This window comes from Manacus candei, unplaced genomic scaffold, assembly GCF_025592945.1.
Source record: "Manacus candei isolate 608988 ecotype Guabito, Panama unplaced genomic scaffold, ASM2559294v1 h1tg000092l, whole genome shotgun sequence".
NCBI lineage: Eukaryota > Metazoa > Chordata > Aves > Passeriformes > Pipridae > Manacus > Manacus candei.
In genome coordinates this window covers 1,686,626-1,704,506 of record NW_026138140.1, presented here as the reverse complement: position 1 = coordinate 1,704,506, position 17,881 = coordinate 1,686,626, and the positions used below count along the sequence as shown (strand labels likewise).

The 17,881-nt window shown below is 38.3% G+C and overlaps 1 protein-coding gene across 4 annotated transcripts in view; it reads left to right on the top strand.

Moving 5' to 3' along the window:
- The window catches only part of INPP4B (inositol polyphosphate-4-phosphatase type II B), a 278,616-nt gene that overhangs the window by 81,094 nt on the left and 179,641 nt on the right, over positions 1-17,881 (top strand). The gene's annotated exons all lie outside the window — the stretch shown is intronic.

Here is a 17,881-nt window from a genome sequence, read left to right as displayed (position 1 = left end):
TAAAGGTGCACAGTATTTGCAGCCCCAAACTGCATTTAGAAAGAAAGATTTTCTACTTTGACACGGTTCTTTAATTGCAAAAGCTCTGAAGCTTTTGAAACAGTAGGTGAAATAGTTATTTGCTGCAGAAGCAATAAATACAATAATTCCATACCAGTGATAAGAACAATAGCTAGGTTTAGTTGATTAATGGTTGAGCTCTCTCTTCAAGTTGTCTTTTCCAACTTAAATGGTCCTATGATTATTCCCTGCTCTTGTGTGCAGGAAAATAACACAAGTGCAAATAGTGTCCAGTTTGAAATATCTGATGCTACATCCTCCATGCATTCTGAACAGACTAAAACTTGTCAAATTTATGATTTTTGCATCCACATGACCTGCTAATATTCATCTCACATACACTAAGAAACTTTTACTCGTTGTTATTCAATATCTGTTACATTTATTCTGGTGTAAAAACTTTAAAACACCTATTTCAAAAGAGAGTGTGTATGTGAGGAAAAGGGAAATATAGATTTCTGTAAGCAGGATATTATATAAATATCCACCAGACTCCATTATTTGGAGATACTGAATTATCTACAAACAAATATCCCTGAGAAACTCCCAAACACAGTTAACAGATTGGCATCAGTGACATGACTGCAGGTTCTGTTTCTGCCCATTCCTTCATGGGAGCCTGTTTCCTGACCTTGTCCTTGGATCTGGGTTTTTACTTGGCTTGTGTGCTGCTGCAACTGTGCTGATGTAAAAGCTGATACCCTAAAGCTGTGCCCTCAGGGCAGATGTAGTTCTGTTTGATACAATCATTTTTAGACTAACTTTATCTGGGTAGCTTTATCTGTATGTCTTTTAAAAATTAGATAGTTATGACATTACAATAAACTTTGTCTAGTAGTTTTTTGTTTTTTGGGTTTTTTTTCCTGTAGGGACTATTCCTGCTGAAATTGTTAAATGTAGGCATGGAAGAAAGGCCTGGATCTCTGTTGGGGAATCACCATGCCATAATAATTATTAAGAGCTATTTTAACTTTTCTGTGCCTCTCATTATGCATTATATAGGTGATGTGACTGTAATATATGGGAATAGCTAGTAATTGCAGTGTTCCAGTGATACCAAACTCCCAGAATGACTCTGGTGTGGTGTAGGAGAGGAAGGAAGGTGCTGCAGGTAGCGACTGCAAATTAAATGAGCAATGCTTCAGGAGAAGTTGCTTTCAGTGATAAATGTGCCCCAGCAGGCAGAGGTGTCGAAACAAAGTAAAGCCATTTTCAGACTTGTGCTGGACGAATCTCTGTTCACTCATGGTGTCAGTGTTTGTGTTTTGTATTAGGTTGTTTCTAGTAGGCTTTTATGTTCTGTGGTTTGTTTTCCAGCATTATTGATTGAGTCATTGCAGCTCTCTGAGTGATCTTATACATTGACTTCTGCTGCTGCTCAGGTAACAAATAAGAATAGCAGAGTAAACCTCTTGTTTTTGACTGGTACTCCTGCCCAGTGTCATAAACCAGGGATATTTGGCCATGCAGGAAACTGATTCTTAGAGTCTTGATCCTAAAATAATGCTACATATTTAAGCATAAGGTATTTGCATTAGGGGAATCCAGCATCTGTGCTGTTCACCTGGTTACTGACAGGGCTGGAAGGGACTCACTGGCAGCCTGGTCTGGGCACTTGGGGAACACGCTCTGCTGCTGGCAGGCCAAGGACACTGGTTGACTGACATTGCCCTTTGAAGGCTTGGATTATGTCTAATTAAAGACTTGGCATTAACTTTAGCTAATCAAGGACTTCCAAGATCTCTCTGTGAGGTGGTGCAAAGCAGGATGAGATGGGAGAGGGATTTGCTGCAAGCAGACACTGCTGTGATGTGTGCCTGGCTTAGGTAACCAAATCTTAGGACTCTGTAGAGACATTTCAACTTGATTAGACTGGCCTTTGGCATTTAAAATTTGGAAGGCAAATCTATCAGCTAATGACCTGTAAAGCTGGTCTCTAGCCCTGAAAGAATGGCTTATAGCTATAATTTTGTTCATATGCACAGTATAATCAATATTATATTAGTGAAGTAGCATGTATATGCAAATAGACATTTGCTTATATCAGTTATTATACATGTTTTTAACTATATTAAAAAAATTGAAAGTTTTCTCATAATTATATTTTAACTCTTCTGTCACTAGCTGGTCAATAAATAACATTCAGGAATGGAACTTGAGTAACTGAAACAAAATGCAGCTTTTTAATAATATTTGGATACTGCCTAATACATGAGTTTTATTTAGGGACAGTAAATACTGCTTTTCAAAGTTCGAGGTTCTGATAACTAGATTTTGAAATAACGTTGCTAAAGTCTTTCTAGGGGTTTGTATTCTGTTGTGGTAGCTGTCTTGCTGCATCCTATATCCCTAATACTCTAGAAAGCATTCTCTTCATAAAATGTTGGAAACATTGCCTTCTTTTATTTTATTTTAAAGTTCAATAAAGTGTCTTTTTTTTTTCCTGAGGTTAAAGCAAGGAAATAAAACTCTTCTGAGTTATGGCTTTCCACTGCCATACACTCAGGATTTTCAGGAGTGTACCTGCTCGTACTCGTAACATAACTCTGGGGTCAGAGCATTCTTTAGACTAAGATGTTTGATTTTTGCATTTCTGGGGACTCTTTGGAAAAATGGCTGATTTCTGAACCTTGTAGCTGCTGATAAGTTTTACTTTGCAAACTTTCTCCTCCTGTTGTTTGGCTTTTCAAGTCATCGTGTTCTGCCTGCTGTTCCATGGAGGAGGTAGCAGGGTGCTGAGCAGAGAGGAGGAACAGAGCAAAAGGGATCAAAACAGACAGTGGGCCTGAATAACAAACCAATCTAACACACAGTGAAGCTGATAAGAATCTTTCTCATGACTTTGAAGTGTGCAGGGTTAGTTCTTTCACAGATGTTTATTTTGGAGCTACTGTTCTTGGCTGCTTCTTTAAAATATCCCATCCCTTGAGTCCCAGATGTAACTAAATATGGTGCAGGTTCCTGACTTTCCATTGATGTAGCATAGCTACTGTGTGGTATGTCAATTCAGCTAAAGTATTAGGTAATAGTTATGGGAAATAAATTATATCATACATGTTGGTGAACACTATTGTGAAGTTTTCAAGAGCTTGCACCTCTAAAGGAATTTGTATTTACCTGATGGTGAACTGACAAAGCAGCACAAGAAAACTCCAATAATCAGAAAAATAAGGGAGCAGGATAGAAGGCACAGTTGGTAGTTAAAGTGCTCAAACATGAACTTGGTTATGAACATGATGTTAACGTGGAAAAACAAATTAGAAAAAAAATCAGAAAAGTTCATTACTCAATGATCAGTAGAATTAATTTTGACACATTTTAGTGGTTTTTTTTGCAGTTGTCTCATGGATTAGAGTTGTGGAGAGAGGGCAAGGGATACTGTGGGTGTGATATAGTGATCTAAACACCTGTATAGAAAGGAATGTCCCTGCACATGTTGTAGGCATATTCAGACAGTAATTTTAATGAGAACACCTGTCTGCAATTTTCAAAAGCTCTAATTTTTTTTGCAAATATGTTAGGGCAGTGAAATTTGATGGACTGCTCTGTTGTTGAGTAACATCTTGGTACTTTTCAAAGTGTAGCATAGGGCAAATCTTCCGGGTATGTCCTTTTACAAAATCTCATTAAATGGTGCACAATTTACAGAAAACTTCAAGTAGTTGAAAGAATTAAAATTAGAAATTTCTACATTATTTACTTATTCATTTTACCAAGTAATGGGTTGATACAAGAATGGTCTACCTGTAAATGCAGAAGTTTTTCTTATCCACTGTCTTATTTTTCCTCAAGTACTATTGTAATGGCATCTCTTGGAAAAGACCTTGAAGCAGATTTAACTCTGCATACTGAACATAAATGGTACACTGATGGTGCTCAAAGAGCATGACTAAACGATTTTTCCAATTCTGAAACATAATTTGGAGCTCTTTCAGCAACAGCTGTTCCTAGAAGAATGATAAGAAGAAAGACTTGCTTCATCCATATCACACACTTGAAACCTGAGTCTTGATCATAACAGAACTTTCCCATCTAGCTTGGTTATCCTTCTGCTTCATCAAGGTACGAGTTGGTGAATAACTGCTCTGTTGTGTTAGCCAAATAAAATGAAAAAAAAAATATCATCATCATCGTCACACTTTTGAGTAAATTTAAATAGTGATCATTTCTCTATGAATCAAATTCACAGTGTCACTTATTGCCAAAGGGTATTTATCCCTCTGAAAAAGTTAAATGTTGGCCATGTTAGGAACAATAGTAGCAAAAACATAAAAATGAAGGCTGGGTTTGAGATTTTTACAGTTTACTTTTACATTTTGCTCTTTTTTTGTTCTAACTTTGCTGAAGTTTGTTCTGATCCCACACAAATTCCATCTTCCACCAAACAAGGTAATCAGGGTTTTTTTCCTAGTTTTACAGATGTATATTAGATGCTGTTTCTTCCCAGCAACTACAAAAAGTAGATAAAAGACAATTTAAATTGAACAGAAGATGTCCAGGAAGTAGAAAAGCTATCATGTGATTGGAAAGAATGCTCTTGTTTTCCTTTGGGAACAACTTATTGGGCTTTTTTCTGCTTTGAGACTTTTGCACTGCCACATAAGATGCCTTAAATGCAGTTTATTCTTAGTAAATCAGTGTTGCTGGGATGAATTCTTTTTTGACTGAAAGGAATCTTCCCAAAGAGATAGCAATTCAAGCCCAGTCCAGGAGACTGTTGACGTGTTTAAGTGGATTTGGTTTAGGACTTGTAAAGTTTTTACATTAACTCCTAAGGGAGTTTCTTCTTCCTCCACTTAAGCAGGTGAATTTGAGTAACTTCCAGTCGATTTCAGTGCAGTTAAAGCAACAAGTGAAAAGATCTTCCAAAAATCTTCTAAGGTAGTGAATGCCCATCACCTGTCATGTCATACTGTCAGCTTTTAGCAGCAGTTGATGATGGATGGAAGCTTTCTTTATTGTATGCAGATGTTGTGTGAACACTGTTGAAAAGTGATATGAGGATGGATTTGCCAAGACTCAACATCCTTTTTTATCCACCTCTCCTCCCACAGTACTTTGTTAGCTTTTGAGAAGGATTTTGGGATCCTGTGATAACCCTTGCCAAACTGAAACTAACCTTTTTTTTAATTATTATTTTTATAGACAGCTTTCTGAATCCCTGCTCCTTCAGCATTGTGCACCTCTTTAAAAGGCCAAAGCTAGATCCTACCACTGTGACTTGGTAATTTTAGGCCATTTTGTTGTAATAAAATAGTCATAATGCCATTACTGAAGTAACTAAAAATACAAAGGGGATGTATTGGTGTGTCTTCCCTTTAAAATCTTGCCTTTAGAGTCTTGCATAACTCTTCTGATATGGGCATAGTCAGCCTCCCTCTTGCAGAAGGCTGTCGTGTTCAGTTTGACAGCATCAGTCTGCATTCTCTATTTGGCTTTCCAATTTCATTCATTATATTCCCCCTCACTCTATTCATAATGTATTATACCATTCTGATTTGCTAACCTGCAGTGTTCACTATGTTAAACCCTCTTTTGAGCATGTTATTGTGTGAAAAAATTAGAAAAAAAAAACATATCCAGGAAATAGGGGGTGGGGGACATGGACACATACCCCAAAAAGGTCAAAACTAGAATAGTTTTCAAAAACTCGTATCCTTGTTCAGTTTTTTTACAGATATACTGGGTTTGAGTCCTAGGGAACTAGGCCAGATTTTCAAATCTGTACCTGTAGGCACTATAATTGTGGAAATCTATCCTTCAATCCCTTTGGGGCAGGGAGTGTCTTCATTTGCACTGCAGCTAGAGAAGCTGTTAAGTATTAATCTGTACTAATTGTATTGCTGAACATGCAAGGACTCAAAAATCTCCAGTAATGGAACTTGGGAAGATGTTCAGTTTGTGTTCTGCCTGCTTTTTGCACTTTAGACAATCTGAAAAATTCTTTCTGTACTACTATGTACTTTACAGTTACAGAGAGTTCTTTATCTATATATTCGTATATAAAGTTATATAGATATTCTGTGTAGTTCATATGTATGAAAATTTGTTACTGAAAACCTATTGTATCTAGTGTAGCATTACTCATTTTTTACTCTGTGAGTTATCTACTTGGTTTCTGTGTCAGTAAGAAGCAATTCTTGATAGAAGTAGTCACAGAAATACTTTGAACTTGTCGGCATCCATTTGATACTTAATGATTTTCATTAAACAGCTTTGAGTTGTGTAAATTCAATTTCTGTGTAGATGTTAGAGATTAAAGTTCTACATTGCACTGTGCCATGTAGGAGTTAGTCACCACAGTGGGCTTGTTAAATGCTGGGGTGTTTCTTTACTGTGAAGTGGGTCAGAGCAGATGATGAACCAGCACGAGGGAGTAAATAATTTCTGATTGACCGTATTCCAGTATGGTGGAGTTACAGGAATCCACTGGTGTACTGATGCAAGTGGTAAGTAGCATGAGGACGTTTCGAGGTATCAGTATTAAACCCAGGTGCAAACTGAGTTTCAGGCAGTTTTCTTCCATTTTGCTCTGTGAAATTGAAGTATCTCCTGTTTCTTAAAAGCTTTTACTTTTAAGAAAAAAAATTGTATTTGAACTGTCAGGATAAAGTGGATGACAACCTTGTAAATACACTTGAATCACGGCTGTGACTAAGAGAAACTTTTAAATCTAATAGAATAAAGATTCTCACAGTGGCTCTCACATGTTTTAATACAAATGCTTATCTAGAGATAAATTTTGAATAGCTATGGCTAATCAGTTTAGAGAGGAGTTTGTAGATACCTGAATTTGAAAAGCTATTTAACATTTGGAAGCGTTTTTTTTAGAATTTGACCATTCTGAGAGACAGGGGTTTATCGTCTTAGCTCTCGAATGATGCAGCAGATAATAGGATTAAATTCTGTCAAAAATGTACAAATTCTGAAATCTTGTCAGAGTTAGCAAACTGCTGCATTTACAAGGCCAGGGAAAAAGGAGGATAAGACTAAGAAGGACCTTTCTTTTTCGAATCTTAAATAAATAAAATGGTAGACTTCTTAGGTAAAATCAGTTACTTGATACTGAAAATGCTGCTTTTGTATCTGTCACATTTTTCTCATAGACTTTGTAATTGTTGTCTCGTGTTTGCAGAACTTCTTTTATCAAAAATTTCAGAGATAAGGTTGTGTCTACTGAAAACTATGCTTTCTGTGGGTTTGGGTGCTAGTTCAGTATCCCAGTGAGGCTGGGTACTAGAAACAGATTGATTACAACCACTCAGTCATATCATGGGTTCATCTACCTCATTCCTTACCAATAAGGGTACTAATTCTAGTAATTCTATTTTCTGAGGTAAAATACTCATATCTATCAGTAATCTTTATGATAATTTGTAAGGCTGATTGAAAGCTACGTAGGAAAAGGGTTCCAGAGTACTTAAGAATTTATAAATGTAGGTAGAGATTTAATGCAGTTCTGTCAATTTTGAGCTACCTTATTAATTTTTTTCTCACTTAGGTATTAAAAAGCCACCAACAAACAACTCAGTGGGTACCTTAATTTGTCCTTCAGTATTTTTACAAGCATAATGGTTGGCTTCTGAAAGTATTACGTGTTCTGGTGAATGTGACATAAATTTTTCTATTATTCTGATGAAATGGAAAACTTGTGTTTCCAGGGTATTTTTAAACTAGTTCATAGGAATGTAGGATTAAAGATCATTAAGTTGGAGAGAAGTTATTTTTGGCACATACTGCTGCTCTTTTTTCATCATTATTTTTCTCTTCCTGCTTTTCCTTCTAAAAAATACCTCCTACTCTGCATAGTCTTGCCAGCCTGTGTGCTCTTACCAGTTCAATCTTTAAACCTCATTCTCCCAAATGAGGCTCTTCAGATTCCCTGGGATGACTCCCATGTGATTGTCATACTAGGAGACGTGGTTTGTAGGGCTGTCTTTGTGTGTGCACCTACATGTGGCCTGTTACCCCTTTAGTCTTTAGGGGGCTGGAGTGGCAGAATAGAGCGAGTGACAGAGGTTTGTGTCAGCTCAGGGGCTGAGCTGGGAAGGGCAGAATGATGGCTTACCTGGTAGTTTTCTGCCATGGAAGGAATTCTTATGGGCATCCTCTTCCTGGAAGAGACTGGCACTGAGTCCATTCTCCCGTTACATCCCCACAGAGCCACGGATCCAGGTCTTGAATGACCTGATGGCTTTGTGCTTACCTGGTGCAGAGTGAATCTATGACTGATTTCTCTGTGGATCCAGGACATTTTTTCTGAATGAAGAGGGCTATTTAGATCTTTATTAAAAATAATTTCTAATGCAAATAATTTGTACACATTTGGCAGCAAGCGAAATAAGGAAGAGTTATTCCTTTGTTGTTATAGAAAGCTCTGTAAGACTTCCTTACCTACAACAGAGATTTGGATGGCAATCCTGGCACTGCTGCCTTCTTCCAACCTTTCCCTACCTCCCAGGAAGCTGACATTTTAACTATTCAGAATGCAATTGATTTTTTTTTTTAATTCCTTAACTATGCTGTTGTCAGGGAGGCTTAAAAAACATACAGTGCCTGGAGAATGTTTCCAGCAATAGGTGTTATTCTTCTCCACAGCTTCATTACTAAGAATAAGCTACATCTTCATAAATCCTTTAAAACTACACTGTTTCTTCTGGCAATAGGGCTTTTTTTCATCAAACTGCGAAGTCTGATAACATTAAAATTTTAAACTTTATATCTACTTAGAAAAGAAATTATGTATACCACTAAGTTTGCTTAAGAGCCATTTTTAGTATTCCTGGTTTTGTGCTTCAGTGACTGACATCTTAGTTTTCTCTTGTGCTGTCCAATGCCCCTTGCAGTTCTGGGATTTTTTCTAGACAGATATGAGAAATAACTTTTATTTTTGAATTATTAGACAGGATCAGTTTGGATGCTAAAAGTAACATCTATGGTTAAGGGACTGGAGATTATTAAGGAACTGGAGCATCCTTCCTTTGAGGAAAGGCTGAGAGAGCTTGTACTGGTCAGCCTAGAGAAGAGAAGGCTCAAGGGAGATCTTGTCAATGTGTCTAAACACCTAGTGGGAGAAATGGAAGGTGAGGAAACTAGATTATTCTCAGTTGTCCTATGGAATGAAGTTAAACATGCATGAAATTCAATCAGAACACAACCCCCCCACACAGACTTTTTAGCTGTGAGGGTGGTCAAACACTGGATGACTTAGGGAAGTTGTGAAGTCTGTCCTTGGTCAACACCCGAAAGGGTGCAACACGCTGTGACTGACAGTGGGTGTGCAGGGAGGTTGGACTCAGTAAGCTTAAGACTGATTCCAAGATCCATATGCCAGGGATTTTTCATGTAACTTTTCAATAAGAATTTTGAGGCTTCTTAGAGCTGTTAGTGATGGGTTTGCTGTGGACTCTACTCATGTTCTGCACATGTGTGGATAATAAGGTATCTGTTGATACTTGACTATTGTTGATACCTTACTCGTGATTTAAAAATTCTCCAGGATCTCTAAATAATCACTTTATAATTATATCGAAATTAGACTGTTTAAAATTACTGCCATCTCTGTGAACTCAAGCAGTTTTAGGGAACTTCCACCCTTGTGTCATTATTAAGCCCTTATGAGATGCACACTAAACACACCATAAAGGATTTAAGAGCAACTTACATTACCTTCCTTTTTGGGAAAAGAAGTTTAGCTTCGACTAATTAGTTTTGTGAATGCTCTTGGCCTGGATAATACCTTATTGGTGCTCATTTTTATGGATTTTTGTATAAGTGCAAAATTACGTTTACTTTTTTTCTGTATATTCTCACAGGGAATGCTTATGAGTGGGAATGCTTGCAAAATGCAAGCTTTAAGTAGAATGTTTACTAAACATTCATCTGCAGCATTGGCCAGGAATAAAATTGAAATGGACTTTTATCCTGAGTTGAAACTCCTGCCCTTTTCTCCGCAGATAAAAGAATTTGGATCAAAGACAAAATAATCTGAGGATGACTGTTAAGTGATTAGTGCCTTTTTTCCAGGAGGGTGGACCTGACTTCTGGAGTGACAGTGGACAGGGACCTGACTGTAGTGGCACTTGAATGTAAAATGATGTATGTAAAATACAGAAATTACCTTTCAAATTATCTTTTGTCCCCTCTGCACCTGCTGTCAGGAAAATCTCCCTTATTTTAAAACCAAGGTTGGGACAGTTTGAGTGGATACAAGCAGATTCTCAAGTCTTCCTCTCTCTTGTGTAATAATTTGCAGCTTTTTGTGGTTTGCAGCTGCTATGGTAGAGGTGGGCAGGATGCTAAACCTGTGGATCTGCCCCGTGTCTGACCTCTTTATGGTCCAGTGCTCTATGGAATTAAGAGGGGCACTGACACCATTTCTCCTTCAGCCTCCCTGCTGGGTGTGTTGTGAAGGAAATCAGCAGTGATGTTTTTGCAGAAGGTGGACAAGCAACTGTGCCCTGCCACTGCCTGCCAGCCTGAGACTGTCAAGATAGGTGTGTGCTTTTCAGATCCTGACAGGGCCAGAGGTTGGCTTGGAGCTGCTCAGCATTGTCAAGGCTGAGACAGTCGGGACGTGCCCAGGAGCCAACCTGCAGGTATGTAGGGACCTCTTACAGTTCAAAGCTTAAATACCTGGGGACTTTGAATACCTCCAAAGCCAGGTAGCAGATGTGTGGGGGCGTAGAGTATTCTGTTTAAGACCCACTCGTGGGTATCTCTGTCTTGTTGAGAGTTTACGCTCGACTTTTTATTGTCACTTTTTTGCAGTTGGTCTTTTCTAACCTTAGCCTGGACTGTAAAACACTTCATGAAGAATTGCCTGGAGAATTCCTCGCATCTCTTTCCTTGCGTGTCTTTCTCCTTGAAGATAAAGTCACCTTGTAATTCCGAAAGGGTATAGATTATTTGGAAGACAAAAAGCAAGCAGGTGATTTCCAGGATACAGTAATCATGCAGTTCATGCTTCTTGTTGTGCAGAATGGTGATGGCTAAACAGACATGAAGCAACTCTGTGTTGTTAGGCCAATAATATATTAACTGAAAACACTTTTAATAATTCAAAGCATGATAGCTCTTGACGTTTTAGGCTTTTATGCTCTAATGGTGCTGCGTTAACTGAACATTTGTCTTTCGAATGGCAGTTGTTAAATACATCTCTGAATACGCCTGTGGAAATAATTGCACTAATACTTTCATGTTATAAAACATTTCCCAGGGGACTTGTTTTTAATCCTTATACGTGGAAACAGAAGTTACATAAATAGAAAAACATCTAATTAATAGAAGACTAAAGTCATCCTCCCCTTTTAAACACGTTAGTTATAGATGTACTTAATTTTGGAAATTTTGAAATGCATTTCCTGACGTGAGTTTTGACTTAAAAATGAGGTTCCCCTGAAGGCCCTGAGAAAACAGGAATTCTCCTAAATGCAGCAGCACAAAATCCCACACAACAGTAGATGCAGCATAACTAGCAGACTGACCTGAGGTGTTTGGAAGGACTTTACTGAAAAGGAACAAAATGCTGAAGAATGCTTTTATTCATTGTTTTACCCCTACCTCCTGTGGCTAATAAAGTTTCTAGTCCAGTTATGGGCACTTTACTTAATGTGATCAGCCATATTTTTTCTGTGTTTTTTGCCCGTTATGTGGAATATGAAATTGAAATGTGACAAATAGGCATTTTTAAAATTTAATCTTTTTCAATTGTACAAAACAAGTTAAAGCTTTAATCTGAAATCCTGTTGCTTTTAAGATTGATTTCTGAGGGATCGAAAGAGCGCAGAATTTTATTATGATGGGTTAAGAAGAATTTGGTCTTAGTGTTCTTTGAAGACCAGAATTCTTCACAACTAAGAATTTGAGGATTGTTGGCTGTGGGATTGTAAATGAGCTGCTTTAAAAACTGGGCTAGCACTGTTTTCAACTTTAAGGTCTGAACATCTTCCCATTGAGATGAAGAGCAGCAGTACCCAGGTCATCCTGGATTTCAATCTCAAATCTACCAGGGGGTCTCTCTACAGAGACAAATAAAGGATTTTTTTTTCCCTTTTCCACCCCCCTCCCCCTTTTAATCTCTAACTAATATTCTTTTGCACTGAAATAATTTAAGATTATTTCTCTGGGAAGAAGTCAGATATGTCTTTACATGTGTCAACACATCAAAATCAAGGCAGTTTCAAGATAGTATCGTAACATGTAAATAGCAATTTTTCACCCTCGAAGAAACTTCTGCTAGAAATGAGAGTGTATTTATAGTGTAAGGATAAAATTTTCTGTCTAGGGCCCTGCTACTCTGTAGAAATCATTAATGTCTCCCCTTTTAGATATGACTCAAAATACAAACTGGTGACCTTTTGTAAATCTGTGAGATAAAAATTTAAGATAGAGTAAAAATTATAAGCCAGTATCTTTGAGCTCGATGTTGATTTTGAAGAAACTGAAAATACAAATGTATATGCTGCTTTAAGAATGTTACATCAAAATGACATCTAAGTGGTCACAACAGCTACAGTCAGTATGGTATTTTTCACCCTGTACTTTTCTCATGGTTGAGATACATTTTTTGAGAAGTTTAGGAGTAAAGGTTATTTCTTCCAAATATGCGAGTAAACAAATGCAGAATTCTCATGGGAGATGGATTCCTTGAAGCTCTTCCTCTGACACAACCTTTGATCTGTGAGCTTTTATTATTTCTGGACTCTCATTTATGTGAAAAATACAAATATATATATTTTTCAATTCCTTATAATTGGGTTATACTTTGCTGTCTTATACAGTTCCCATGCTGTTAAAGTAATCTTAATTTATTTTTCAGAATGACTGTTTCACAATCCTTTGAGGAGTAAAGCATTGTCTCTCATTTGGATCTCTAATTTAGATATTAATCCAGAATTGCCACCTTTTCAGACAAGTCTTACTTATGTTAGAACATCTTCTCCTTTTAACTACAGCTTCCATGCAGATTACTTAGCGTTTATAATGCATTTCCTGACTAGGAAATTTAATCATTACAGGACTAAAAGTGATTGTTCTGGATTGCAAAAATCTATTTTCCCCTTTGATAAAAAGTGTGTCTTGCTCTTCTTTGCCTTGACTTTGAAGTACGTTTTAGTCTGGTTTCCTTTGAGACATGTCAAAGAGCGTGGGTTTTGTTTTGCTAAAAGGTGACCTCTGGCATATTTGAGGGATTAGTGAGTTCTTTCCATTCTATTTTGTGCAGAGGACCCTCCTTTTAGGCAGGACCTTGCTAGTAATTTTCAGCATTTGACAGGCACCTGGGCAGCAGGAACCAATAGTGAACCAGGCTGTTGTTTGGGATCTCAGCAGAGAGGGGGGTTAAAAATATAAAAAAAAAATGTACAATCATACAGGTCAATCATATACTGCCCCTACTTTGTTTAAAGGCCATGTTCTATCTCTTTTGAGCACTATGCATGGAGGCTCACACCTTCCTGCCATGCTCCCTTGGGGCACGTTGTGGAGGTGGTTTTGGTGTGGGTTTTTTATTATTTTATTTTTGGAGGGTTTCTTGAACTTTTGTGAAGTTCAGTCTACTTTCTCATGCTTCCCCTGAGTCTCCATCCTTGGCACATGTAAATGAAGGGACACAACTCTTCTCAGACAAATGAATCTAAGGCTGTTCAGCAAGACAGTCCAACAATAGCTTTGCTTGCAAGTTGAACTATTATCTGTCTTTTCTTTCATGAGTTACTGTTGGTAATATAGTTCCCTACTATATCTTGATGTGATTACTATGATACATTTTTACTTACAGAAGAAATTAATAGTTTTATTCACTAGTGGAGTCTCATGGGCAACAGGGCTGTGGCCACAGAGTCACTTAACTTATAACTAATTAGAGATCTAGCTCCAGAGAAGTTTATGTGAAATTCTTATTGCAGCCTCTAAAACTACAGTGTTCTTTAGGTGTACTCAAGGTTAATGCTAACATCAACTAGCTTGGGTGGTAACAGCAACATAGCTGAGGGACCTTGAAGTCTTGTCCAGACTGCACAACCTGCCAGTGAAACAGGGTGGATCACTCCCTGCTGGGGTCTGGACTCCTGTAGCTGGGCTTCCACCCAGGAGCCTGAGAAGCTCAGTTACAGCTGCTCAAAGTGAAGAAGCACCCTAAAAGATTTCAGGTTGTTTAGAGCTCTTTCTGAAGCTTGTTGTCTACTGCAGCTGCTGGACTGTGTTACTTGACTGCCTTTCTATATTTTGCAAGGGAAGCTTCCCTCCTTGCCAAGCCTGAAAGTATCTTGTAAAGATGCATATGATGACATGGATTTGGAGTGAGGCTAAGCAACAGATGAATTTTCTTTACATATTAGAAAAAAAGTCTGTCTCTGCAGTGTTGTAAAGTAATACTAAACACTGAGGATCAAAACCACATAATGCTTCACTTGACAACTGGTATAGCAGTGCATAAATGCTCATGTCAAAGGAAGCAATGTATGCTGTAATGAAAACAGATGTGGCAGACTGAAAACTTTGAGGCTTGGCATTTGTGTTTCTTTTCATCTTCTTGTGGTATTGCTGATGTATTTTTTTTTACATTTATTTCTGAAGACATGGAAAATGTTAGGAACCAGCAGCATATATTTTATTTATAAAACCTGAAGGAAATTGTTACAAGTTCTAGTTGTTTTCTGTGAGCTTATAGGGTAAAGAAGGTTATAGTTCAAAGAAAAACAGAAATCTGTTTACCATTTGCTGTCCTTCTGATTCTTTATCTGGTATTTTAACTTGTAAATGCTCTATTTCTGGGATAGTGAGAAATCTGTGAAAGAAATTACAGCAAGTTTATTTCTTCATTAGGTACTCGATATGGCAATATTGGGAAAAGGTGAAGGGGGAGATGGTATTTAGCTCTGTTTCTAAGAGACTTAGACCCTTTTGTGGTTTTCTAAAATACCAACAATACCAAAATAAATTACAGCCTTGGAATAGCAGTATCAAAATCGATTTCAATATGAATATATTTTTGAGTGTAGTAACATATAGCAAATTTTTGTAAGGCTTCAAGCTCCTTCCCTCCCTCCTCCCCTTCTTTCCTTGTTTCTCTCACCAGAAAACTGAAGGTCAGAGCATAAATACCATTAAGAGGTTGGTGTCATGAGCAGAATAGTTTTGAACAGAAGGTAAAGAAGATAATTGAGAATCTAAAGTAAACAGAAAGAGCTCTGCTTTGCTGTCACTAGACTACTGCAGCATCTCTGAGAAAGAGTTTTCCGTGCCGTTGGAGGCACAGTGTGCTCAGTAAGGAAATGCAGTCTTTTTTGGAAAAACTGTGTTTTCATAGCTACTTGAAAAAGATACATAGAGGCACATGCACTCTCAGATACATTTTCAAAAATTAAAGGAGTTTAAAAACACTGATCAAGAGCAGTTTGTTTCATCACTTAAGGAACCAGCTTTTCCTAGCAAAGCTAGAAATTCTTTTCCATGACCTCGTTGCTTTTGTGTAGCTGAAGTTTAGAGCATGGAGTTGGTGGAAGTCAGTTATACGCAATTGTAAATAGAACTGGAGCATGATCGAGAGTGCTGGAACAGATCATCTGACCTTAGTAAGGGATCAGTGCACTACCAACTCTAAATAGCACTGAATGGATGCTTAACTAACACATGCAACTGTGCATTCACTTCTGCAGTGGAAACAGGATGTCTGTGAGCTGTATGTTGATCCAGTCAGCCTGTTTCACGAGCCTCTTGCATCTCCCGTACTTAAAGTCTATAAGTAACTGAATAGCAGAGGTATAATATGAACTATGCCTGCCCTAACACATCAGAAGAACTGAAATCCCTGCCCAGGGAATGCTGGCAATGGCAATGAAAAAGTTGCAGACTAAGCCTTTGCATTGTTAAGGAAACTTCCCTGTGCTACCATCCCGGAGCTGCTCTGGCAGTCACAATCCACCGGCTGAGCAGGGGCTGAGGCCACTTGGCAGCTCCACACTCACACACAGTCAGACCAGATTTCCTCTCCGGCTCCACCCGAGGTTTCCCATGGCAGAGTCTCAGACGTCCAGGTCCTTCAAATAGTTTTATCTTGGTGCAATAACTAAGTGATGAAATAACAGTTCGAGCTGGTGCCTCTGTGGAGGGACCCAGAACAAAAGAAGCCCTGGGCTTTTATACCCTCACAGTCTAAGCAAGGGAAAGTGTGGTGGTCCTCGGCTCCTGCCGTGTCTCCCGGTGCCCCTTCACTTGGCTGTGCCACAGGTCCGCTTGCCCTTTGTTGTGTAAAGTGTCAGCAGTTCACGGCCTCTTGCCTGAGGCTTCTGCTCCCCCAGAGCTCACCCTGCAGCTCCCACTGCAGGTGCTCACCGAGCTACCTGCATCAGATGTATTCCTCAACAGCATTCGTTTAACCTTCTTGGAGGAAGCATAAAGATGCAGTTTGAAAGGGCTCTTCTTACTGCTCTAGGACCATGTAGGGCTTTCAGTAAAACACAAAAGACATAAAACCTAAAATTTCTTCGGTACTGCAAAAGCAAGAGTGGGCAGAGCTTCCTCTGAAATAGATCACTTCTGATTTGCACTGTGGTAGTTCTGACCAGATTTATCACTTCATCTGAAAGTAGGATGATGAGTGCAGCTGGTATCTCAACTCCTGGGCAGGATCACTCATCCCTACCCTCCATCAGCATACAGAATTCCCCCCCCAGCAGCACTCATGTATCTTATTTCAATGACTTATAAATAATCATGTTCTTTTAGCTGCAAATTAAGTGGGTAATGATTGATGTTTTTTCTGGGCAGCATATTGATATATTATTTACAGTTAATGCTGCTAATATTGGTGGTGTTTGTGAGTTTTGGGGTTTTTTTGGTTTGTTTCTCCCCCCCACACACACCTGTATTTGTAGGGATGCCATAGAGATATCTTTTTTAATGGTTCATTTGGTAAGATTTCCTTGTCATCTCTTTCTCCTTGGACTGTTGGTAGAAATTTTCTTCCCACCATTAATTACAGGCATCCCTGAAGGATACTAATTGTTTTATGTATGTGCATTTCCTTGAAAATATAACTAGGTTACTTTAACAACCAGCTGTATGTTTCAGAGAACAGATATATTATTTTTTTTGAAGTCTCTCATCTCCAGAGACAGGAACAGTGATCTTGAACCTTATCTTAGGTGAAAATCAGTGGATCTTTACTTATTTGTATATGTGTTTCAAATATACTCTTCTGTTCCATAGAGTTCTTTTTATTGTAGTGCTTAACCAAATCAGAGCATCCATTTTGGCCATTATAATTAATGACTGCCCCTCCTACTGCATACCCATTGAATGACTGTGCAACTGTGCCCTCATTTTGTAGTAACATGGATATAATAATTTTTGTGGCTCCATCCTTTGATATTTAGTGTTGTATGGTGAATTTTTTTGGGAGTCCACATTGCAAATTGTTGTGGGAGCAACTTCCCTGTTCTGTTGGCCCCTGGGTGCAGGGACTGTACCTGTCAGCAAACTGAAGCATTCCTGCTTCATGAATGAGACAGCCAATTAGTAGTATTTAAGACAAACCAATTAATAATATTTATTATGGAGCAGTGTCAGGCATGCTCATTAACACCATTCTGTGCTAATAGGAGCCCTCAAACCTTTGTCTCCTTTTGCTTTCAGGCATGTTTTGCCATGCAGAGAACACAACACTGCTCAGTTCTCATTTCTCTCGCAGGTGCATTTACACTCCTAATTCAAAACTGTGGCCAAAACTTTCCTCTATGTTCTGAAGTTGGATTATTCCTGAGCTTTTATGTGTGCCTAACTGAAGGTATTCTTTTTCAGTGTTGTGTATTCTGTGGAG